Source organism: Bos taurus, chromosome 3 (genome assembly GCF_002263795.3).
Source record: "Bos taurus isolate L1 Dominette 01449 registration number 42190680 breed Hereford chromosome 3, ARS-UCD2.0, whole genome shotgun sequence".
NCBI classification, from domain to species: Eukaryota; Metazoa; Chordata; class Mammalia; order Artiodactyla; family Bovidae; genus Bos; species Bos taurus.
The window spans coordinates 83,158,169-83,183,789 of NC_037330.1; the positions used below are offsets into that span (position 1 = coordinate 83,158,169).

General features: G+C 41.0%; 1 non-coding gene across 1 annotated transcript; it reads left to right on the forward strand.

The window, feature by feature from the left end:
• The first annotated feature begins 24,870 nt into the window (after positions 1-24,870).
• LOC112446075 (U6 spliceosomal RNA) lies at positions 24,871-24,975 on the forward strand. The gene has a single exon (XR_003034153.1). It is a non-coding gene; the product is annotated as a U6 spliceosomal RNA (small nuclear RNA).
• The last annotated feature ends 646 nt before the right edge of the window (positions 24,976-25,621 follow it).

The window sequence follows — 25,621 nt, forward strand, 5'->3', positions numbered from 1 at the left end:
TAACAGTGTATTATTCCTGCTTTTTGAACAAGGGGTCTTGCATTTTTATTTTGCACTGGGCCTTGCAAATTATGCAGCTGGCATTGTTCATAGCTTTGACTCAGGAGCGCTAAATGTAACTTTTCTATAAGTCAGTTGGAGTACTGACTCAGCCTCTATTCTGCCTAGTGTAAAAACTTGATTGCTCCCATACAGGAAAATTCAGTCCAGTTCAGTAATTTCTTTGTCATGTTATGTTCAAATCACGGTTAATTCTGAGTCCTACTCATCCCAAATGGCTTCCTTTGTCCTGTGTGGTATCTAAGCATCGAGGAGAGCTTTCTGGTTTACTGTCACCCCTGGCCAGCACCTGCTGTTAATGTTGGTCTTGTCTCATCTTTTTTTATTTGCATCTGTATTTGCACTGCATTTGATGAAATAATGACAAGTAATTGAGGCTCTTTTCTAAGTTCTTGACTGATTTCATTCATTTAATCTGCATAAAAATCCTATGAGGTAGGAAATATTATTACATTCATTTTGCAGGTGAGAAAACCAAGGCACAGAAGAGGTAGGCAAATTCTCCAAGGTCACACATCTTGGAAGCTGCAGATAGACTGGCTCTAGTACCTGCTGTCTTAATTATACACTAGACTACATCTCTCAGCCTGGTGTTCCCCCAAAGGTCCTACTTGGTCATGATAAATGTTTTTGGTTTTTCCACTTGTTTTTTCTTAAAATAGTATTAAATTTGGCTAGATTTTTTTAAGTTTAATTTTTTTAATTCATAAGAGAGATTGGCTTATGATTTTATTTTCTTCCTTATTTGGATATCAAAGTTATGTGTGTGCATGTGTTAGTCACTCAGTCATGTCCAATTCTTTGTGACCCCATAGGCTGTGGCCCACCAGGTTCCTCTGTCCATGGAATTCTCCAGAAAAGAATATTGGAATTGGTTGCCATTTCCTTCTCCAGGAGCTCTTTCCAACCCAGGGATGGAACCCAGGTATCCTGCATTGCAGGCAGATTTTTTACCATCTGGATCATCAGGGAAGCCCAATCAAAGTTATACTAGTCTCATAAAATAAATTGGGTGGCTTTCCCTGTTTTTCTATTCTCTGAAAATGTGTGAAACCTTATTTGTTCTGTGAAATTTTGGAAGAGTTTATACATGAAACTGTCTGAGCTGGTGACTTTTTGTATGGGGATAGGACTTCCCAGATGGCACTAGTGGTAAAGAACCCACCTGCTAATTCAGGAGATGTAAGAGATGCAGGTTCCATCCCTGGGTGGGGTATATCCCTGGAGAAGGAAATGGCAACCCGCTCCAGTATTCTTGAATGGAAAACTTCGTGAACAGAGGAGCCTGGTGGGCTACACAGTCCATTGGGTCGCAAAAAGTCAGGCTCGACTGAGGACACACACCCACACACACACACACACACAGACTTTTATCTAACTAGGTTTTCTCAAGAGGACTTTCTCAACTAGACTTGAGTCTCATGCAAGAACACTAACTGACATCTGCCCCCTACTGTCCAAGGTGCAGAGTGCAGGTGGCAGAGGTAATGGCTATTAAGTTGCAGCTGGGGCTGTTCATAAGTTTCAGCTGGGGCTTAGACACTTTTCCTGGTTGTATGGGCACCTAACAGAAGCAGACGGTATTAAGAAGAGGTGGCAAGAATACACAGAAGAACTGTACAAAAATGATCTTCACAACCAAGATAATCACGATGGTGTGATCACTCACCTAGAGTCAGACATCCTGGAATGTGAAGTCAAGTGGGCTTTAGGAAGAATCACTATGCACAAAGCTAGTGGAGGTGATGGAATTTCAGTTGAGCTATTTCAAATCCTAAAAGAAGATGCTGTGAAAGTGCTGCACTCAATATGTCAGCAAATTTGGAAAACACAGCAGTGGCCACAGAACTGGAAAATGTCAGTTTTCATTCCAGTTCCTAAGAAAGGCAATGCCAAAGAATGCTCAAACTATGGCACACCTGCACTCATCTCACACGCTAGCAAAGCAATGCTCAAAATTCTCCAAGCCAGGCTTCAACAATACGTGAACCATGAACTTCCAGATGTTCAAGCTGGTTTTAGAAAAGGCAGGGGAATCAGAGATCAAACTGCCAACATCCACTGGATCATTGAAAAAGCAAGAGAGTTCCAGAAAAACATTTACTTCTGCCTTATTGACTATGCCAAAGTCTTTGACTGTGTGGATCACAATAAACTGTGGAAAATTCTTCAAAAGATGGGTATACCAGCCCACCTGTCCTGCATCCAGAGAAATCTGTGTAAAGGTCAGGAAGCAACAGTTAAAACTGGACATGGAGCAACAGATTGGTTCCAAATAGGAAAAGGAGTATGTCAAGACTGTATATTGTCACCCTGCTTATTTAATGTACTTATTTAATGTACTTATTAATGCTTATTTAATGTACTTATATGCAGAGTACATCATGAGAAACGCTGGACTGGAAGAAGCACAAGCTGGAATCAAGATTGCTGGGAGAAATATCAATAACCTCAGATATGCAGATGACATCACCCTTATGGCAGAAAGTGAAGAACTCAAGAGCCTCTTGATGAAAGTGAAAGAGAAGAGTAAAAAAAGTTGGCTTAAAGCTCAACCTTCAGAAAACTAAGATCATGGCATCTGGTCCCACCACTTCATGGCAAATAGATGGGGAAACAGTGGAAACAGTGGTTAACATTATTTTGGGGGGGCTTCCAAAATCACTGCAGATGATGACTGCAACCATGAAATTAAAAGATGCTTACTCCTTGGAAGGAAAGTTATGACCAATCTAGAGAGCATATTCAAAAGCAGAGACATTACTTTGCCAACAAAGGTCCGTCTAGTCAAGGCTATGGTTTTTCCAGTAGTCGTGTATGGATGTGAGAGTTGGACTGTGAAGAAAGCTGAGTGCCAAAGAATTGATGTTTTTGAACTGTGATGTTGGAGAAGACTCTTGAGAGTCCCTCAGACTGCAAGGAGATCCAGCCAGTCCATCCTAAAGGAGATTAGTCCTGGGTGTTCATTGGAAGGACTGATGTTGAAGCTGAAACCCCAATGCTTTGGCCATCTGATGCGAAGAGCTGACTCATTTGAAAAGACCCTGATGCTGGGAAAAATTGAGGGCGGGAGGAGAAGGGGATGACAGAGGATGAGATGGTTGGATGGCATCAATGACTCAATAGACATGAGTCTGGGTAAACTCCGGGAGTTGGTGATGGACAAGGGAGGCTTGGTGTGCTGTGATTCATGGGGTAGCAAAGAGTCAGACACGACTGAGCAACTGAACTGAATGGGACACAGACCACTTCAGAACTGGCAATGTGGTCTACAAACCTGGCTCTCTGGTCTTCCTGGATAATCAAGGAGATACCTAATATTTTAGTTGTTCTTTTCTGCTTCAATTAGCTTGTGTAGATTCTCTTGTCTGCCACTAGGAATAACCTTTACACATAATATTAATAATTTACACATAGTTTACACATAATTTACACATAATATTAATACATGATCACTTTTTGTATATTCATACTCTGTTTATTTAGTACTAATTTTTTTAGTCCACTGAGTGATCATGTCTGATAGGAGTATATTAAAATATAACATGCAAAATACTCAAAGAGAAAATAAAAGTTGGAGGATTGACACTACCAGACCTTGAGATATATTATAAGGCTACAATAATCAGGTCAGTTGTGGTAATGGCAAAAGATAAAAGAAAAACAAACAAATAGATCAATGGAACAGAATAAAGCCCCAGAGATAGAGCTGGAGATATAGAACCCCATAAATATGTCAACTGCTCTTTGACAAAGAAGTAAAGGGGAAACAATGGAGCAAATGAACATCCACATAAAACAAAAGACTCTAGACTCAGACCTATACTCTTTATAAGAATTAACTCAAGATGGATCACAGACCTAAATGTAAAGTGCAAAACTGTGAAACTCTTAAAAGATAACATAGGAGAAAACATAGATGATCTGGGGCTTGATGATGACATTTTTCATGCAACATTAGAGGTGCAATCCATGAAAGAAAGATAGGCTGGACTTCATTAAAATTAAAATTTTCTCCTTTGTGAAAGACACTGCCAAAAAAATGAAAAGACAAGCCACAGGCTCGGAGAAATTCTTTGTAAAATATACTTTGAGAAACGACTGTTAACCAAAATATACAAAGAATTTTTAAAATTCAGCAACAAGAACACAAACAACTTGGCTTGAAAATGGGCCAAAGACCTTAACAAAGAAATAAAATTTATATTTTACTGAAGAAAATATAAGGATTGCAAGTAAATATATGAAAAGATGGTCCGTATCATATGTCATCAGGGAAGTGCAGATTAAAATAGGAAAGGGATATCATTGCATATCTATTACAGTGGCCCAAATCCAGAGCACTGACCACACCAAAATGCTGACAAGGATGTGGAGTAACAGGAACTCTCATTCATTGCCGGCAGGAGTGAGAAATGGTACAGCCAATTTGGAAGACAGTTTGGTAGTTTTTTTATAAGCATACTCCTACCATAAAATCCAGCAGTCATATTCCTTACCAAAGTTTTCATCCAAAGGAATTAAAAACTTTTGTTATTTAGTCATTGTTATTGTTATTATTGAGTCAGACACAAGTGACTGACAAGAGTGTCTGACTCTGTGACCCCATACATAGACTGCAGCCAGGCTCCTCTGTCCTCCACTGTCTCCTCGAGTGTGTTGAAATTCATGTCCACTGAGTCAGTGATGCTATCTAACCATCTCATCCTCTACTGCCCTCTTCTCCTTTTGCCTTCAATCTTTCCCACCGTCAGGGTCTTTTCCAATGAGTTGGCTCTTTGCATCAGTTGGCCAAAGTATTGGAGCTTCAGCTTCAGCAACAGACTTCCCTATGAATATTCAGGGTTGATTTCCTTTTGGATTGACTGGTTTGATCTCCTTGCAGTCCAAGGGCTCTCAAGAGTCTTCTCAGCACCACAATTAGGAAGCATCAATTCTGTGGCACTCAGCCTTCTTTATGGTCCAACTTTCAAATCCGTACATGACTACTGGAAAAACCATAGCTTTGACTATATGGATCTTTGTTGGCAAAGTGATGTCTCTGCTTTTTAGTATGCTGTCTAGATTTGCCATAACTTTCCTTCCAAGAACAAGTGTCTTTTATTAATAATTTCATGGCTGTAGTCACTGTCCATAGTGATCTTGGAGCCCAAGAAGAGAAAATCTGTCACTACTTCTACTTTTTCCCTTTATTCTTGCCGTGAGGTGATGGGACTAGATGCCATGATCTTAGTTTTTTAAAAAAATTATTTATTTTTAATTGAAGGATAATTGCTTTACAATATTCTGTCAGTTTCTGCCAGATACCAGAATCAGCCATAGGTACACACACATCCTCTCCCTCTTGAACCTGCCTCCTGCTTCTCACCTAATCCCACCCCTCTAGGTCATCACAGAGTACCGGATTTAAGCTTCCTGCATCATACAGTAAATTTCCATTGACTATCTAATTTTACATATGGTAATATATATGTTTTAATGAAACTCTCTCAATTTGTTCCCCCTTCTCCTCCCCATCCCATGTACACAAGTCTGTTCTCTATATCTGTGTCTCCGTTGCTGCCCTGGAGATGGGTTCATCAGTAACATCTTTCTAGATTCCATATGTATGCATTAATATATGATATTTGTCTTTTTCTTACTGACTTACTTCACTCTGTATAATAGGCTCTACGTTCATACACCTCATCAGAACTGACTCAAATGTGTTCCTTTTTATGGCTGAATAATATTCCATTGTGTATATGTACCACAACTTCTTTACCCATTCATCTGTTGATAGGCCTCTAGGTTCCTCCCATGTCCTAGCTATTGTAAATAGTGCTGCGGTAAAAACTCATATGGTAGCTTTATTCCAAGTTTTTTAAGGAATCTCCATACAGTTCTCCACAGTGACTGCATCAATTTGCACTCCCACCAACAGTGCAAGAAGGTTCCCTTTTCTCCACACCCTCTTCAGAATTTATTGTTTGTGGAATTTTTGATGATGGCTGTTCTGACTGGTGTGACGTGATCCCTCATTGTAGTTTTGATTTGCATTTCTCTAATACTGAGTGATCTTAAGTATTTTTTCATGTATTTATTAGCCATCTGTATATCTTCTTTGGAGAAATGTCTGTTTTGGTCTTCTGCCCACTTTTTAGTTGGGTTGTTTGCTTTTCTGGTATTGAGTTGAATGAGCTGCTTGTATATTTTGGAGATTAATCCTTTATCAGTTATTTTGTTTGCTATTATTTTCTCCCATTCTGAGGGTTGTCTTTTCACCTTGCTTATAGTTTCCTTTGCTGTGCAAAAGCTTTTAAGTTAACAAGCCCCATTTTATTTTTATTTCTATTACTCTGGGAGGTGGATCATAGAGTATCTTGCTGTGATTTATGTCTAAGAGTGTTCTGCCTATGTTTTCTTCTAAGATTTTTATAGTTTCTTGTCTTATATTTAGGTCTTTAATCCATTTTGAGTTTACTTTTGTGTATGCTGTTAGGAAGTGTTATAATTTAATTATTTTATGCAAAGCTGTCCAGTTTTCCCAGCACCACTTACTAAAGAGACTATCTATTCTCTCTTGTATGTTCTTGCCTCCTTTGTCAAAGATGAGGTGCCCAAAGTTTAGTTTTTTTAATGCTGAGTTTCAAGTCGGCTTTTTCACTCTCCTCTCTCACACTTATCAACAGACTCTGTAGTTCCTCTTCACTTTCTGCCATTAGAGAGGTATCATCTGCATATCTGAGGTTGTTGATATTTCTCCCAGAAATCTTGATTCCAGCTTGTGATTCATCCAGGCTGGCATTTTGCACGATGTACTCTGCATAGAAGTTGAACAAGCAGGGTGACAATATGCAGCCTTGACGTACTTCTATTCCAGTTTTGAACCAGTCAGTTTTTTCATGTCCTGTTCTAACTGTTGCTGCTTGACGTACATACAAGTTTCTCAGGAGGCAGGTAAGGTGGTCTGGTTCTCCCGTCTCTTCAGGAATTGTTAGGTTCATGGATCAAGGTAAATCAGATATGGTCAAGCAGGAGATGGCAGGATTGAACATTGCCATCTTAGAAATCAGTGAACTAAAATGGATGGGAATGGGCAACTTTAAGTCAGTTAAAACTTAAGACCACACAAAAACCTGCATGTGGGTATTATAGCAACTTTATTCGTGATTACCAAAACCTGGGACCAATCAAGATGTTTTTCAGTAGGTGAATGAATAAACTGTAGTATAACCAGATAATGGAAAGGTTTTCATCTTTAAAAAGAAATAAGCTATCGAGTCATGAAAAGACATCAAGGCTATGTATGGATGTGTGGGGGTAGAAGGGTAAAAGGAAAATCTGTGTACCTTCCATTCAAGTTTTCTGTAAATGCTCTAAAAAATGAAGTCTGTTTAAATATAGTATTGCCTTTCTTTCTGACTACTTATTACTTTTAGTCCCCAGTTCTATTTTACCTAATAAATAATTTTGTAATTTTGCTGGATGGGCTTTTTAAAATTACTCTTTGCATTAGTTAGAATTAGATTCAGCTGCAAAGAACTGAGAACCAAAATAACAGGAATCTAAGTGAGAGAAGATTTTTCTCTTCTACATGGAGGTCCTGAGATAAGCAGCCTGGGGCTGACACTGTGGCTGTTTCTCAGGTTCTTTGGGACCAAAGTGTTCTATCCTTGCTACCCAACCATCCACACAGCGTGCCTGTCATCCTCAAAATCCTAGACCATGGAACTAGAAGACTTCCCAGCATAGTTTGATAAGGAGCCCTCATTCTGGTGGTAGGATCATCCCTCTGCAGGATACCTTTTTGTGGGTTTAAGATAGTGTTTGGGGGTTTTCCTAGTGGTTCAGTGGATAAGACTCCATGCTTCCACTGCAGAGGGTGTGGGTTTGGTTCCTGGTCAGGGAACTAAGATCCCACATACCAAGCAGCATGGCCAAAAAACTAAAAGATAGTATCTGGGCTTTTCATCATCTCAACTGTAACTTTCCAACTTTCTGCTCTAATGTTCCAACTCAACAACCCTCCAACTCCACTGAAGCCTTCCATCACATTGATTGATCATCCATTGTAGCTGACATTGTCAGTCTGCACCTCACTGCCCCCACTCGCCATGAGCATACAACTGAACCATTATCCCTTCCATTTTCCATCTTCTCTTGATCCCAACTCTCTCTCCCCCTGCCCCAACTTCTATCCCATTTCTTTACTCATTTTTGCATCAAAATTCCTGAAAAAGTAGTCAGTTCTCACTGTCTCCAATTCTCTTTCCCCTCATTCTCCTTTCAACTCACTCCATTCAGGATTTGTCCCAGGTCACCACTGTAAACTTTTCCACTTTGCCAAACCCAGTAGTAGATTCACAGTCCTGTCTTCCAGGAGATCAGGTTCCTTTGGAGTCAGAAGAGGTGTCGCTATTCCTGTGGAACCAGCAAGTACTTGGCCTGCCTGACTTCCACACACCAATCAGTGTCCTTCCTGCCAGGACTGTTTGGTTTCATTGACATAAAGTATTGCCAGTTGATTATTTTATAGGTTACACAGCAGGGTCTGTGTTTCTGATGGCCCACAGGCCTGTGTGTATGCAGACTGTCATTAGTATACTGACATGTCATTCTCCCTCCAGAAAACATGCACACCGACACGGTGAGTTCAGCAACAAGCACTTATGGGAAGCCCAGCTCAGCGGAGGCTCCCGCTCCAGCTCAGGTGATAGAATCGAGGCTGAGCTACTTTGCGGGATGGGGCAGGGGGAGTAAAGATGATTCATCATCCTCCATCCATCTGACAAACAGAACAAAAATCTAAGAGGCCTTGACACATTTAGATTCTTTGCATTTGGAATCTGAAATAATCTGAAAATGAAAACTGGGAGCTTTTCTTTGCAGGAGCTATCCTTTTTTTTTTTTTTGGTCATACAGTATGTGGGATTCTAGTTTCCTGACAAAGGGCGGAGCTTGAGCCCTCTGTGGTGGAAGCCAAAGTCTCAACCACTGGACCGCAAGTTAAGTCCTGGCTCTATCCATCAAAAGCTTTTATCAAGTAAAACAGTAGTTCTCCAACTGGGCCCACTTTAGTCCCACTCTCTGTCTCAGTCACTTCCACCCTAGGAGCTCAATTAGTGCTTGGAGCAGTTTGACCTCTTTCTTTGAACAGTTAATAGATTCAAGCTACCCAATATTTTACCCCAGGGCTCTCAAATTTGGCTCCAATAGCTGAGGCTATTCAAATTGTTCTCAATTTTCACTATAGTATTTTCAAAGGTGCAGAATAGTTGATTATTAGGACACTTAGGGCACCCCTTATAATGGAGGTCCGTTCATTAGCACTGAGATGTTATTGCAGGCAGCTGTATGAACACAAGTGGTCTCACCACCAAGTTGGTCCTGGAAGCAGGTACAGCCCATTCCTATCTCGTGCCTGGGTGAATTTCGTGTATGAGGTTTGCCCCCACTCCTGATTTTTATAAACCTGGACTGTTACTAATAGGTAACCCCGAGTTCCTTGTTTCTACCTTCGCTTCCTGTGCCATGACTATTAAAGGGTCCTGATACGATTCAGGCTTTGTAGGAACTGTTTTTCCAACTATGAACACAACAGAAAATAATCCAGTTTTCCATTTGACTCAAATTTTAATAATCAAGTAAAATATATTAAAAAATACATTATGAAGAGACCAGTCATCAAAAACAGCTTTCTCGAGAACAGCATTTTTCAATCTTCAAAAAGAATTTTTTTGTGATTTCCCTCCTAAGGGAATTTTTTGGAGAGTTTTCCAAATCACTCTTCTCCCCATAAAATTTTAATATCACAGATATACTGTATATCTGTTTATTTACTGTGGCCTCTTGGAGGGCCATGAAACATTGTAATATCTAAGAACTTGTCACCCTTATTTGAGAACACGTGCTCCAGGAGAATTGGCTAAGAAATTAGGAAACTAGGGAAAAGATTATTCAACATGACATCATTTTTTTTCATCCATAGCTCCCATTTCTTTTATTAAAAAATTATTTATTTTTTTTAGAAAAGCTTTTCTTTAAAGTATACTTTATTTACAATATTAGTTCCAGGTGTACAATATGATTAAATATTTTTATAAATTATACTCCATTTAAAGTTATTACAAAATAATGGCCACATTTACATGTGCTGTTCATATATCCTGATTGAAAGTGGAAAGTGTTTAGTCGCTTAGTCGTGTCCAACTCTTTGTGACCCTTGGGACTATAGCCTGCAGGCTCCTCTGTCCATGGAATTCTCCAGGCAAGAATACTGGATTGGGTTGCCATTTCCTTCTCGAGGGTATCTTCCCAACCCAGAGATTGAACCCAGGTCTCCTGCATTATAGGCAGATTCTTCACTATCTGAGCCACCTATCCACCTATTCCATATATTCTTATTGCTTTTTTGTTTTTTCTTTTTTTCTATTTGGAATAAAATTGCTTTACAATGTTGTGTTAAGCATAGCTCCCATTTCTTTACCTGGTGTCTGGAATGCAGTTGGTTCTGTGGTGCCCTTCTTCAACCAAAGTCTCAACAACACATGCCCCTCCAGGTGATGGGCCAGGGACTGGTGTGGACCTGAGCCCCCTTGTTTAGTAGGGGCCAGAGCTAGTGTCAGAGCAGTAATAACATCTTTTTTTTTGCCTTGGGTCTATGTTTACTTATCCCCACCTTGTGATCCTGCTAGCTATCTTTGTTTGTCAGACTTACTTGACACACTAACAGTTTAAAATGTGGGGATTTATTGGGTGTTGGGATTAAGTTCAATATGACCGAGAATGTTCCATGTATGAATTGAGGCTATAGAGTCTCTTCAGGAAAAAAATCTGAACTGGCATAGATTCCAAGGCAGTTTCCTTTAGGGTACCTTTCAATCAATCTAGTACTCCTAACCCCAAAGTGGAGCTAACCCAGCAGAAGAGCCCTTGTGCTCAGCCTAGAGAGGATCCAGTCCAGAGGTGAGGGGGATGCTGGAGGGACTTGGGAGAGATGTAACCAAGACAAAATAAAGCAGGTCAATTGCCTCATGTGTTTGAACTTCTTAAGAGGAGATTTATACTTCAGTACCAGAGTTTGAAGATTAAAAGGTGATGGTTACCTAAAAAACGAAACAAACAAAACCAAGGCAATTAACTTGAGAGAAAACCAAATGTTGTATAATAAAGTTAATTATAATACATAGTTCTAATAAAGTTAACATTGAGTATTGATGTTAGGCTGCGGTATCTTTTGATCCCCAGTATTTCCAGTTCCTAATCTCTTCCTCCAGGGGTACTTGAATACTATTTAGCATTTGCTGACGTTTTTCATACAGATATTGTGAAAACTGACCATTTATTCCCACTACCACTCAATGAGTCACCATGATCTTTGAATGAATGCCATCATAGATGAGGGAGAATCTTCTATCAGGGACTTTCTCTCCAAAAGGGGACTCTTCCTCATATCAAAATTATATCCACTCCAGAACTGGGCATCAACCCATGAAGAAGGAGAGCTATGCCCAGTGCTGAGACATGTAAGGTGTCCCTGACAGAGATTAAGCTTGGATATGAATAATCCTGTGACTTCCAGATTTGGAAGGAAGATCAACTTCAGTAAAAATATCACTGGACAGGGGTGAGGTGGAGAGTTGGGTCTCATCAGGATGATTTTTGACTGGGGCTTTAGGATCCTGAAAGAATCATCTCAGTATTCTCTTACCATGTTTTTAGTTTCCCAAGTTGCTGCTATAACAATTTATTAAAAACCTAGTGTGTGTGTGTGCTTAGCTGCCATGTCTGACCCTGTGCAACCCTGTGGACTGGGGTCTGCCAGACTCCTCTGTCCATGGGTTTTTCCTAGCAAGAATACTGGAGTGGGTTGCCATTTCCTACTCCAGGGGATCTTCCCAACCCAAGGATGAAACCCTCATCCTTGCCCTGGTAGGTGGATTCCTTACCCCTGTGCCACTGGGGAAGGCCCTAGTGGCTTAAAAAAAACAACCCAAATTATGTTATAGAGGTCAAAAACCTGAGATCAGTTTCTCTAGCTAAAGTCAAGGCCTTGTCAGGGCTGCACTCCTTCTGGAAGCTGTAGGGGAGAATCCTGGTTTTTCTAGCTTTCAGAGGCTGCCCACATTCCTTGGCTTATGGCCCCCTTTCATCTTTGAAGCCAATAAATGCATCACTCTGACCACTACTTCTGCTGTTAGATCTTCTCTGACTCTGACACTCCTGCTTCCTTCTTATAAGGACCCATGTGACAGCACTGGCACCATCTTTCGGGAAAATGTCCCCAACTTATCCTGAATTTAATCACTTCTGTGAGTTCCTTTTGCCTTATGATGTCTGGTGGATTAAGACATGGACATCTTGGGGGCATCATTATTCTGCCTGCCACACTAAGGATTGTAGGTAGTGGATCTGATGGGGGCGATGTTGAAAATGGTGGCATCAAATGGAGGGGCTGTGACCACAACCCTCTGACTCTGCTGCTGCTACTGCTAAGTCGCTTCAGTCGTGTCCGACTCTGTGCGACCCCATAGACGGCAGCCCACCAGGCTCCCCTGTCCCTGGGATTCTCCAGGCAAGAACACTGGAGTGGATTGCCATTTCCTTCTCCAATGCATGAAAGTGAAAAGTGAAAGTGAAGTCACTCAGTTGTGTCCGACTCTTAGCAACCCCATGAACTGCAGCCCACCAGGCTCCTCCGTCCATGGGATTTTCCAGGCAAGAGTACTGGAGTGGGGTGCCATTGCCTTCTCCCCTCTAACTCTAGATCTAGAAAAAAATAGAACAACCTTGACTCACAGCTTTCTTCACACTCCGCCTCCCAAATAACTCTGGCTCAGGTGGTTGGATGCCATTATGACCTATGTCTTCACCTGACCCAGGGAGGTGTTCTTGGATTTGGATTTTACCATCTTTGCAGATCTGAATAAACTCCTGGAGCTGTGCCTCAGGCTGTCAGCATGCTATAGAGAGTCCTGGAGAGTGGCCTGTAGAAGAGAGTCATTTAATTTGGCGGCCACCCTGTGACACCCCTACCCCCAAGCTTGCATTTACTACGGGCTATTTAGAGTTAAAACTCTCATTCTCCTACTGGTGGACTTGAAATCAGGGCACCCTGTGCTATCCAGGGTAGACCCTCCTCATCTCTGGGAAAGCCTCAGTGTCCTGGGGACACTTGACCCCACTTTGAGGAGGCTAAAAAGCGCTAGGGGAAGAGGGCCACGAAACCTTCCTCGTTCGCCTTCCACGCAGAGTCCCACCTCCTCTCCTTGCTAGGCTTTTGTTTTTGTGTCCTCATTTTGTCCTTGGAATCATTCCTCCAGTCCTGTCGCCTCACTGGGGAGGCGATAGAGCACAATGGGGCTCCGTGTTGCTAGGAGAAACTTTGTATTTGAAATCACTAAGGCCCCTGGGTGCTGGGAGGGCTCAAAGTCACTGCAGCTGTCACCTCTGCCACAGGATGTACTGTAGTCCTGGTAGAGAATTTCTTTCTGATATCTCATGAGGTAGGGAAGAGACTTAACCTTTGAATGAAGTTTGAATGTTGCATAATGTACTGGGTGGTTTTATTTCTGAGTTTATTTCTGTGTTCTATGGGCTTTGAGAATGACGAAAAAAAAAACAAACTCCGAGTTTTCACGAGGTATGGGAAGAATTCTTCCACATTTAAAGAGATGGTAGAAAACAAAGTGAAATTGCATTCTGATTACATGCCACAAGCCAGCTCAAATGACCTCCCCTTCCAAGTAGCATCCTCCATTGGAGGCCACTTGATCACTTGAATGGGGAACAGGGAGTAGATTTGGAACTGGAAGAATTTCCTCCTTGGGAAACAATTGGCCACTGTGGGGGGACAGACCATCTGGGGCCAGTACAGAAGCAGCTTTTTTCCCAAGAGGAATGCTAAGCACATAGATACCCTGACCCTCGCTGTTCCAGCTCTTGTTAGGATCCTCTGTTCCAGACCCTGTAATAGGACCTGCAGGTCAGCCCTGTTCTGTGGCTGCTGAGTGGAGCCTGGGTTCCTATGACAGCTTTTCAGACTGGGGCTCGGCACAGTTCCCTTTACCCATATCAGCCTGGGTCACTGCAAGGGAGCAGGAAGATTTCTGTGTATGTGACTATTGGACAACCGGCAGAAGGGAGCAGAACCAGGGAAGCCATCTCTCCTTTAGTGAGCACTACTGACTCAGATGGTAAAGGATCTACCTGCAGTGCGGGAGACTTGGGTTTGATCCATAGGTCAGGAAGATCCCCTGGAGAAGGAAAGGGCAACCCACTGCAGTATTCTTGCCTGAAGACTTTCATGGACAGAGGAGCCTGGCGGGCTACAGTCCATAGGGTCACAAAGAGTCAGACACAACTGAGCAATTAACACACTCTCCACTGTGTGCCAGGCACTCTGCTGGAACTTGACACACTCATGCACCTTCACCAAATGCTCTCAACAGCTCCATGAGATGGGTGTTGTGATCCCCGTTTTGTAAGGAGACTAAAGTTCTATGCTGTCAGAGATCCAGCAGGAAACAGATGGTATACTTAGGGGAGTTAATCAAAGAGAGTTTAAGGAATGGACTATTTACAGAGGTGTGAACAGAGTTAAAGGAACACAAGTGAGGATGAAACCATGAGGGATTAGCAACAGCTGGAAGTCATTATCACCCCTAGGTCTGAAGGGAAGGAGGAGGGAGAGACTGACCCAGACAGGAGACAGCTGGAGCCAGGAGAGTCAGATGGTCAAAACACTGCCTTACAACAAGGCAGGGAGGTGGGGGTAGGGGTATTGAATATACTGCTCTCTCTTCTCCCACTGCTGTCACCCACTGGGCTCCCACCACTGCTTTCCACAAAACCACTGGAAACATCTAGATGAGGGCAGGAACAGCTAGATGATGCAGCCTGTAGAAGTCAGCTGAGTGAGGGGCAGAGGGGCTAGTCCACATTCTGAGAGATTAAGCAATTCGGCCCAAAGTCTTGTGCTGAAATTTAAACCTTGGTCTTCCTAAATCCAGAGTACACACTGCTATCCTCCCATTGTCAACATTATCAAGAAGAACAGCTGGAAACTGGAAGAGAAGACAGATGAGGAAATTAAATTTCAACTCGTAGACCAACCCTACTTAAAGTTTAATCTAAAGCACATTGGACTTTTGTCACCAAAATGCTCGATAAATGTTTTATTCCACACACCCCCAGTTGGAACTCCAAAATGTATTTAACTTACTGAAGGTTCTGAGAAGTAATTAAACCTAGTGCTTACTCAACTTAACTGACCATGATAACTTTTTGTTCTCACACACTGTATTCTTGGAAACACACTTGGGATATACTGTCATGAGAAGTGCAGGGGGTCCATAAAGAGTAATATATTAAGTTGGCCAAAAGGTTCATTCGGGTATTTTCGTGACATTTCATGGAAAAACTTGAATGAATCTTTTGGCTAACCCAATAGCTGTATTGTGGAGGGTGCCTTTGAAGAAGGCAGTGTGGGAAACAGACCAAATAGGAGTCTCCTCTAATAATCCCAGTAAGAGATGAGAAGGACTTGAGTCTAGAAAGTTACAAGAAAAAGGAGAGGGAGAGCAGGGTGTTTTGTTTTTTGTTTTTTGTTTTTTTTTGGTGATTGGGATGAGTAGTGATGTCATCCACCTGGAGGAGAAATTAGCCAGGGACTGCCACATATTCAGGCTAGGTTGGAATACACTGAGCACATGGTGATAAATAGACATGTTTTAGTTGAAATTGAGGATGTGAGATTGGGAGAATCTATTCTCCAACTATTTGGAGAATAGTTGCTGCTCGAAGTACACATTTGAAAACTAGCATATAGTTGACTCTCAAAGCCCAGAGAATGGTTGGCATCCCCCAGGCTGAGATGTAGAGCAGAGGGCCTGTCTAGCTTGCCTTCAGGGTGTGATGGAGCCTGAAATATTAAGTAATTGAAATGACTTAAAATACCATGTATCCATGAACATAGCCTTTTTTTTTTCCAAAAGAAGAGTGTGTCCCATAGTTTTCAACAATATTTTCAGAGGTTTTCTTGAGAAAGAGAAGCTTAAGAACCTTTAAGAAGAAAGGAGAATGAAGAGTAGCGACTGAAGGAGAGTCACCAAAGAAATCTGACCCCTTTCAGCCGGAGTAGTGGGAACACTGCAGGATGCAGGGGCCTCAGGACTCAGAATGGTAGGAAAGATGAGCAATTTCTGATGAGCAGAGAGGTCCAATATGATTGGGATAATCATACATTATCTACAGATAATCCTTTGGGTTTAGCAATTAGGAACATTCTGGCGGTCTTGACAAGAGCAGTGTCAGTAGGTTGCTGCGGGGGTGAAATATAGAGGGTGGAATAGTCAGGGACTTGGAAGGAAGCAGGGGCTGTGAGAAGAGGCAAACTCCTTTGAGACACTTGTGGTCAAGGCAGGACTAAGACTGTCTGCTTTGATTTGGAAGTGAGAGCAATAAAATCAGTTTGGTAAGTAGGGCCCACCCATGAAGACACTGCTTTAAAAGGAAAACTGGAACCCACAAACTGAAAGACAATGTCTCTTTATGAATAACAAATACAACACATGGAATAAACACACACACACACAAGCAGCAACTGGAAGTGGTCAAAGAGGGTCACAGTAAGGATAAATGTTGAAGGTCACAGTTGAGAGGACTTGCTTTGGATTTGAGCAGCTGGGTGGATGTTGTGACTTTGATAGTATTGGGGTAGAGTTGGTTAGAGTTCAAAAGCACAAGTTGCATTCTGGATCTTTTTAAAAATTTGACTAAGTTTATTTTTTTTTCTACTTTATTGAGATATAATTGACATATAACATTGTATAAGATCAAAGTGTACAATGTGATAATTTGATATGTGTATATACTGCAAAATTATTATCGCAATAAGATTAGTTAACACAGTTACCTTTCTGTGTGTGTGTGTTAAAATCTGCTGTCTTGGAAACTTTCATTTTTTTTTAATTGGAGGATAATTGCTTTACTATGTTAAGGTGGTCTCTGCCATATGTCAGTACGAATCAGTGCAGCTTTCAAATATTGTTAACTATGGTCACCATGCTGTATGTTACATCTCCAAAGTTACTCTTCTTATTACTGAACACTTGTACCTTTGACCACTTTCACCTCATTTCCTCCCCTGCCAACCTCGACAGCCACCAATTTATTCTCTGTTTCTATGATTTTTTAAAGATTTTTTTTTTAAAGATTCCGCACATAAGTGAGAACATATGTTAGTTGTCTTTTTCTCTCTGACATTTCACTTAGCATAATGCCTTCAAGTTTCATCCTTGTAGTTAATGGCAGGATCTCCTTCTTTCCATGGCTGAATGATATTCCAGTATGTATGTGTGTGTGTGTGTGCACGTGCATGTATGTGCATGTGTGCATGTGTGCGTGTGCACGTGTGTGCATGTGTGTGTATTGCGTGCATGTGTGTTTTCACGTGCGTGTGCATGTGCGCGTATGTGTGCGCATGTATGTGCGTGTGTGTGCATGCGTGTGTGCTCGCGCGTGTGTGCACGTGTGTGTGTGCATTGTGTGCATGTGTGTGTATGTGCGTGTGTGTGCATTGTGTGCATGTGTGTGTATGTGCGTGTGTGTGCGTGACATTTTCTTTATCCATTCATCTGCTGATGAACACTTCGGTTGTTTCCAGGTCATTGTAATAATGCTGTGGTGAACATGGGGGTGCAGATATCACTTTGAAGTTGGTGATTTTATTTCCTCTGAATATATACTCAGAAGTGGGATAACTGGATCATAGGCAGTTCTATCTTAACTTTTTGGGGAACCTCTGTACTATTTTGGTACATAGTGGCTGTACCAATCTACATTCCCACCAACAATGTACAAAGTGAAGTGAAAGTCTCTCAGTCATGCCCAACTCTCTGCGACCCCATGGACTATACAGTCCTTTGGATTCTCCAGACCAGAATACTGGAGTGGGTAGCTGTTCCCTTCGCCAGGGGATCTTCCCGACTTAGGGATTGAACCCAGGTCTCCCACATTGCAGGTAGATTCTTTACCAGCTGAGCCACACAAAGATTCCCTTGGTTTTCCACATCCTCAACTGCAACAGTCTCTTGTCTTTTTGATGACATCCATTCTAACAGGTGTGAGGTGATAGCTCACTGTGGTTTTGATCTGCATTTCCCTAATGATTATTGCTGTTGGGCATGTTTTCTTATACCAGTTGGCCATTTGTATGTCTTCTTTGGAAAAATGTTTATTCAGGTCCATCCCTTGTCCATTTTTAATTGAATTATTACATTTTAGCATTGAGTATATGGGTTCCTCACATATTCTGGGTATTGACCCCTTATCAGATACAATGTATTTAGCAAATATTTTCTCCCATTACATTGGTTGCCTTTTTATTTTGTTGATCATTTCTCTTGCTGTGCAGATTCTTAGTTTGTCATAGTCCCATGTATTTATTTTTGGTTTTGTTGCTTGTGTGGATATCTCAAATTATATTAGTTTCAGGGGTCAATTAGGTGTCCAAGTGGGAAGTCAAGATGGACACAGGACCTGAATCTCAAGGAGAAGGTTGGGATAACTCTTAACAATGTAAGAGTTATCATCTTTGGATGGTATTGGAGCTATGGGCCTGCATGAGATCACCTTGAAAATGAGTATTAGGTAGAGAAGATGCCCAAGGACTGAGCTCTTGGCACTCCTACATGTAGAGGTTCAGAAGGAGGAGAAGGAGACTTTCACCTGGCCAAACCCAGTTCAAAATGATCTTGTACCCCTAGGCAGAGCACTCTGGGAGAAGTTGATTTCTAGTTACAGTACTGATAAACTATGTGTTCATAATGACTCTAATAGGCTTGGGGTAGCAGTCATCTTAGCAGTATTGCCTGTTCTGCATTTATTGGCAGTCCCAGTTTGTATATGATGAAGTTAAAGCTCAGAGAAATGAAATGAAGATCAAAGATCATAGGAGCTTATTTAAATTTCAAGGACCAGGCCCATGAAATGCATGTTGCCGTGCAGGTGGTGCTAAGCATAATTTCAAGTGCACCATTTCCATAAGCTATAGGGTGAGTGGTGCCCCCTGGAGTTGTGCATTACACAATATGCACAGCCATGTACAACAGCCAGTACCCTTTCTCACTATGTCTTGCTGTCTTGGCATCTTCCTTACAAAGTTCTGCTACCTTTAACATAAGCAGCTAAGTTCCTTCCAAAGTTGGCTGGTAAGAGGTTTAGTGCAGTGATTACAGGATTGTGCTTTGGAGTAAAACTGAAATTTGTTCCAGTCATAGCTGAGCATCTTACTTGTTGTAGCTTCTTGAAGCTTTGGGTTCTTTGACTGTGAAATGAAGGAAATAAGAGCAGCTGCCTCAGAGGGTTGTAAAAGCATTATAAGAAAGAAGTCAAGAAAGTAGAGCAGGCTTTACTTGATACCTTTTGCCTGGTATTAACTCATTTTTGTTTGTAACTGCAACTTCCTCAGCCTAGACCTTGGTTCTTAGGGGAGATTGAAGGCTTTAATGGAAAAGATGGGAATCAGATTGGGTTCAAATCCACAAATTAATGAAAAGGGCACCATAGATCAGGAATAATTGTGTTAGATATGAAGCTTGGCATGTGAAGAAAACAATTTGGGTGGCTTTGTTTGGGTCTGCTACTCTTCCTGTTCAGAAAAATTTTTGTTGTATTTCAAGTTTTTGGAAAGTCATTTGTCATTAATTTGATTTTGTTTCTATTTAGTCTGTGCACAAGAGGAATTCCAGGATTGTGTGAAGAAGGAAATTTGGGAAAATGTCTGAGGTGTAGGATACTGGCCCTGTCATTCCACTGTGAGGCAGGGCATTAGGAAGCTACAGGCAGGGAAACCCAAGGGGTTTAAATCTATTTACAACCTTGTTACAGTATATCCTGTTTTCTCCCTGCTGTGCTGGGCTGAGTATCTAACAGAAAACTCTCCCACATATCTGAAAATAATATGAGACTCTGATTCTGACTATAGTATCTGTGAGAAATTGACACAGTATGTTTTTATTTTATTTTTGTCAAAGGTACATAATGTTTTCCAGGTTTTTCTGCTTTTCTATGTTCTTTAAAGAAATGAGAGGAAAAAAGCTGGTTGTGAAAAGCCGAGGGGGAGAGTGCTGGCCTAGAGCCCAGGATTTTCCTTTTGGCCTCAGAAAGACTCATGAAGATGGTTTGAGTTTTAAATCATGTTCAAGGGGGAAAAATTGTGTTCTGGAATCTGACATCATGGTCCTCTGTGGCCCTCCACCCTCACCTAAAACAACTGCAATAAGTTGATGTTGGAAAAAGTTGCTTTTGAATGTTTATTAAAATCACTTATTTTAAAATACCTCAATTCAGTGGAAGAATCCAGCAGGGTCATCCCACTTCTGCCACCTCTGTGCATAGCTCCTCCCACAGGAATGAGACCAATGCATGACTTCCTTGGCCACCTTCAAGAATAGACAAGGTAAATCCTTTCAAGAGCGGGAATGATCAATCCTTTTTTTTTTTTAATTTTGGAAAAAATTATACTATATACAACAGTAGAGAGACTAGCATAATGAGACCCCCATGTAACCATCACCCAGCTTAATAATTATCAATTGATAATCCATTTAGTTTTCTCTATACTCTCTACTCCCTGCAGGCTAGAGTATTTTGGAGCAAATGTCAGCTATTGAATCATTTTTCTGTAAATAGGTATGCTCATTTAAAATATAAGAACTATTAAAAAATATCACTAGAAGATTTTCTACATTTAAAAAAAGTATAAGTCTTTTTTATCATTACATATCCAGCCTGTGGTCTAACTTCCTGATTGTCTCATAACTGTTAACTATTTTTAGTTAGAATCAGGATCCAAATGAAATCCATGTATTGAACAGTTGATATATTTAAACCGATTTTAAACCTAAAGATCACCCTCCTTCCTTTTTCTTCTTTTCCTTGTAATTTATTCATTGAAAAATCTGGGTCAGTGCCTTGTAGAGTTTTCTGTATAGTCTGTATTTCCTTGATTTCATCTTTCTCTGACCCCTGTATATCCTATAAATTCGTGGTTAGAGCTAGAGACTTACTCAGATTCCAGTTTGAATTTGTTGGCAAGAATACTTCCTGGATGATGTATATTTCCATCAGGAGATACATAAAGTCTTGTTGTTTCTCTTTTTGTGATATTAGCAACTATTGGTGATCATTTTATGGATCTATTAGGAAATGTAAATTGGCAATAATCAAATTAGGTCATTCCTTTACAAAATATTTAGCTGAAATTTACTCTATAAAGAGAAACTTCTTCTAATCCACTACTTGGCTGAAATAACAGATTGTATAGCAAAGTGGCTAAGTGCTTGATGCTTTTTCTTTGTTTACCAGTTTTCAAAATAGTGAGTTGCTCCCCAGGGTCCTCCAAACATGACCAGTGCATTTTTCTTCTTTTTTCTTTTTTTTGACCAATGAGGACTTAAACATACCATAGTAAATTCTTGGATTTTTAATATGCTTGATGGTTTCAATATATTACCGTGATTATTCTTATTAGTGTTCAATTGTACCATCTTTGACTAGCGGGATTCTCTTTAAGTTAGCTCCCAAGACCTTCTGACATGTTAGTTGTTTTAAGTTTCCTTGCTTTCTCGCAAGGCAACACAATACAAGCTCATCTTGTAATTTTCCACCCCAGATTTGGAATCATCTATTTCTCCAAGGGGGCTTCCCTGGTGGTTCAGACAGTAAAGAATCTGCCTACAATGCAGGAAACCTGGGTTTGGTCCCTAGGTCAGGAAGATCCCCAGGAGAAGGAAATGGCAACCCACTTCAGAATCCTTGCCTAGAGAATTCCATGGACAGAGGAGCCTGGCGGGCTACAGTCCATAGCGTCACAAAGAGTCGGACACAACTGAGCAACTAACACTTCTATTTCTCCAAGTCACTCTAGCTCTTTTTGGTGGAAAATAGGGTTTAAAGATCACAATCTGTACTACATGTTTTATTCTACTTGGTTGGTTATTTGTTTCTAGGCCTTTTCCATGGACAGAGCTAGAAACTACCATTTTGTTTTAAAGCTATATCATGATTCATACTGATACTTCCATTTCAAATTCAAGATTTCAGGATTTTTACTTAACCTCATCAGTCTCATATCTGTATTTCCTTTCCCTAGTGTCCATTGTTTTCTCTCATGCTGATTAACACTGTTATTAAAGATGTTCGGGGAAAGAGATTCCAAAATCTTTCCACAGCAGAACACAATGCTACTTTCTTCCCTACATGAATCATTGATTTGGACGATGGAAAGGGTAACTGAAATTTTAAAAATGAAAATTGAAATGATTGTGTTTGGGTGCTCTCCTATAGGTTTTGTTTTAGAGAAGCTAAAGTCTTAGGAACTTTAAGCCTTTCGTCTTCTGATTGTCTTAAAGGACTGATTGGAAAACCAGCCTTCATTTTTCCAGCCAGTTCCCAGAAATTGTTAAATCAATCTCGGGGGACCCACTGGCTTCCAGAGAAGCAAGAGTGCAGATGGACTCAATGTTTGTAGTAGTTTGAAGTTTAAGCACAGATCACCATGCTCTTTACCTCCAGAGCCACTCATGGAATTGTTACGTAGGTAGAATAGGGAAAAGGAGTCCAAAATGGTGGTGGCTAAAAGACAAGGAAGGGAAAAGCCCGTGGAAATAGAACAAAGGAAGGTCCGAGGACCCGAGTGAGGACCTCAGGTAAAACAAACAACACTCCAGACTGGCCCAATTTACATAGGACAGGCCCAGGGAGAGAAAAACATATAAAAAGAGGAGCCAAAGCTAGCTCTCTCTCTCTCTCTCCTGCGCACTGGGGTGATCTTCTCCTGGTGTCTTTGGATTGATGTGCCCTCACGCCACGGAGATGAATTTTCCTGCTATTTTCTAAATAAATTGAACTGTAACACTGATTTGTCTAAGAGCTATAACATGGTCCTTTTGAGACCTGACAGCTATAACACGGTCTATTCAAGACCCAAGAGCTGTGACATGCTGAGGGGGCTCTAACGTCCGTCATTCCAAATCTTTGTTGTGACGAGACAAAGAACCGAGGAACATACACTCGTGTGACAGAATTATGAGTTTCTCAGACCACTTCTGGATATTCAAAGCTATCAATGTGATGTTTGGGGAGGAGAACCGACACTAAGACCCTGAGTGGGATACTTATTTAGGAGAACAGATTAGAAAAGTTAAGGGGAAGTGTGTTCACAGTCTTAACTGTGAACATAACCGCAGCATAACTACTGTTTGTTGTTCTCGTGGGGCTTATCATCTCACTGACTTAGGAGAAATAGATGTCTATTTTACACAAACTTACCTGGATGCCACTCCTCATGGGGGAGAAGCTAAGAAAGAGAAATTTCCCAAGGTCTTATCTTATTCTCAGTAGCTTCCAGTGAGGAGGCTAATGGGTCTTCCACCTCACTGAGTTATAGAATTACAGAATGACAGAGATGGAAAGTCCCTGAGTCATCTAATCAAGTTTTCAACTTCCTCGAAGATAAAGACCTAGAGCCTTTGTTTAAAAGGAAACAAATGAACAAGCAAGAGTGTAAGCAAGCAAACAAAAAAATGAACAAACAAATTCATTTAATCAGAAGTTCAAACATAGGATTTAGTAATTTCAATGTTTAACCACTACTCCCAGGGATTCTCATCTTTGGGGAAATATTAAAAACAGTATAATCCCACACCTTCATTTTTCAGATAGTGAGATTGAAATATACATAGGAAATGATTTGTCAAAGTCACCCCACGGGAGAAGAATAGTTAATATTCCTGAAGTATAGTTACTACCCATGAACGCATCCAAATATGTATGTGTGTGTGTGTGCTTAGTCATTCAGTAGTTTCTGACTCTTTGTGACCCATTGGACTGTAGCCTGCCAGGTTCCTCTGTCCATGGGATATTTCAGGTAAGCATACTGGAGTGGGTTGCCATTTCCTTCTACAGGGATGCTTCCCAACCCAGGGACTGAACCGTGTCTTCTGTGTCTCCTGCACTGGCAGGTAGATTCTTTAACTGCTGAATCCTCGGGGAAGCCCTTGACATATGTATATCTACATGTATTTTTTTTAATGTGTTGGTTATGTCATTGCCCAGTGGACTGATAGGCAAAGAAGATTGTATAAATATTTTTTTTGTGTGTGGCTAAGTTCATGTTAAGAAAGAACATTTAAATTCATTGTACTTTTTGTTTAGCTTTATAATCCATAAAAGTCTTTATCACAGCAAAATGTGTTTTCAGAACTTAGCTTTCTTGGGAAATGTAGACTTTGAAATGCAAACATATCTACTTGCACAAAGAGCTTCAGTGAGTTAGAGGCCTGTTTAAAGAAAAACCAACATCCAAACTTGAAAGCCAGATGAAAGCATAATACGAGGATTATTTCCCATATCTTGAACACTGGCCAGAGTTTATTCATGTACACTCACATTAGATCAGCATGTCACGAGGAACATTGTCCTGGAGATGTTAGTAGGTATGCTGCCAGCGAAGATTTTTCCTCATCGAAGTTTGGGATATGCTGCATTAAGCTACCCTGTCTTGGAAATACAGAAAGCACATTAGCCTGCTGCCTTAGGGCTCCAAGGCAGAGTAAGAAATATTAATAGAGTACCTAGCCTGTGGCACAGCAGGGAATTCATTCTGTGGAAGCAGGCTGACTTGTGAGGGCTGATGCCTTTCTCCCATCCTAGGGACTTAGAGGGCAGCAACCCAGGGTCCTGGTTCCTCATTCCAGGCTTTGACCCCCAACTTCAGCCACACTCCCATGGACAACAAGGGAGACACCAAGGAGATCTGTCCTCGTGCTTGCTTTGGCAGAACAAATACTGAAATTGGAATTATACATAAAAGAGTAGCATGACTCCTGCACAAGGATGGCACAAATTCGTGAAGCATTCCATATTTTTATGAATTTATTTACAAAGCAGAAATAATGTCACAGACGTACAAAACAAACCTACAGTAACCGGGGGGAAAGGCAGTGGGGGAGAGATAAACTGGGAGATTGGGACTGACATATACCCACTACTATACATATAAAATAGATAACAAATAAGGACCTATTGTATAGCTCAGGGAACTCTATTCATTGTTCTATAATAACTGTACGGGAAAGGAATCTGAAAAAGAATAGATATATGTGTGTGTGTAACTGATTCACCTTGCTGTATACCTGAAACTAATACAGCATTGTATATACTTCAATACAACTTTTTAAAAATAAAAATTAACAAACTGAAAGTAAAAAAGTGGATATATGTAAATGCATAGCTGATCTGGGGCTTCCCTGATGGTTCAGTGGTAAAGAATCCTCATGCCAATGAAGGGGAATTGGGTTCGATCCTTAGGTCAGGAAGATCTCCTGGAGGAAGAAATGGCAACCCACTCCAATATTCTTGTGTGGGAAATTCCATGGGCAGAGGAGCCTGGTGGGGCTCTCCGGGACTGCAAAGAGTTGAAGAAGGCTTAGCTACTGAACAACAACAACATAACTGATTTACTTTGCTGTACACCTAAAACTAACACAGCATTATAAATCACCTATACTCGAAT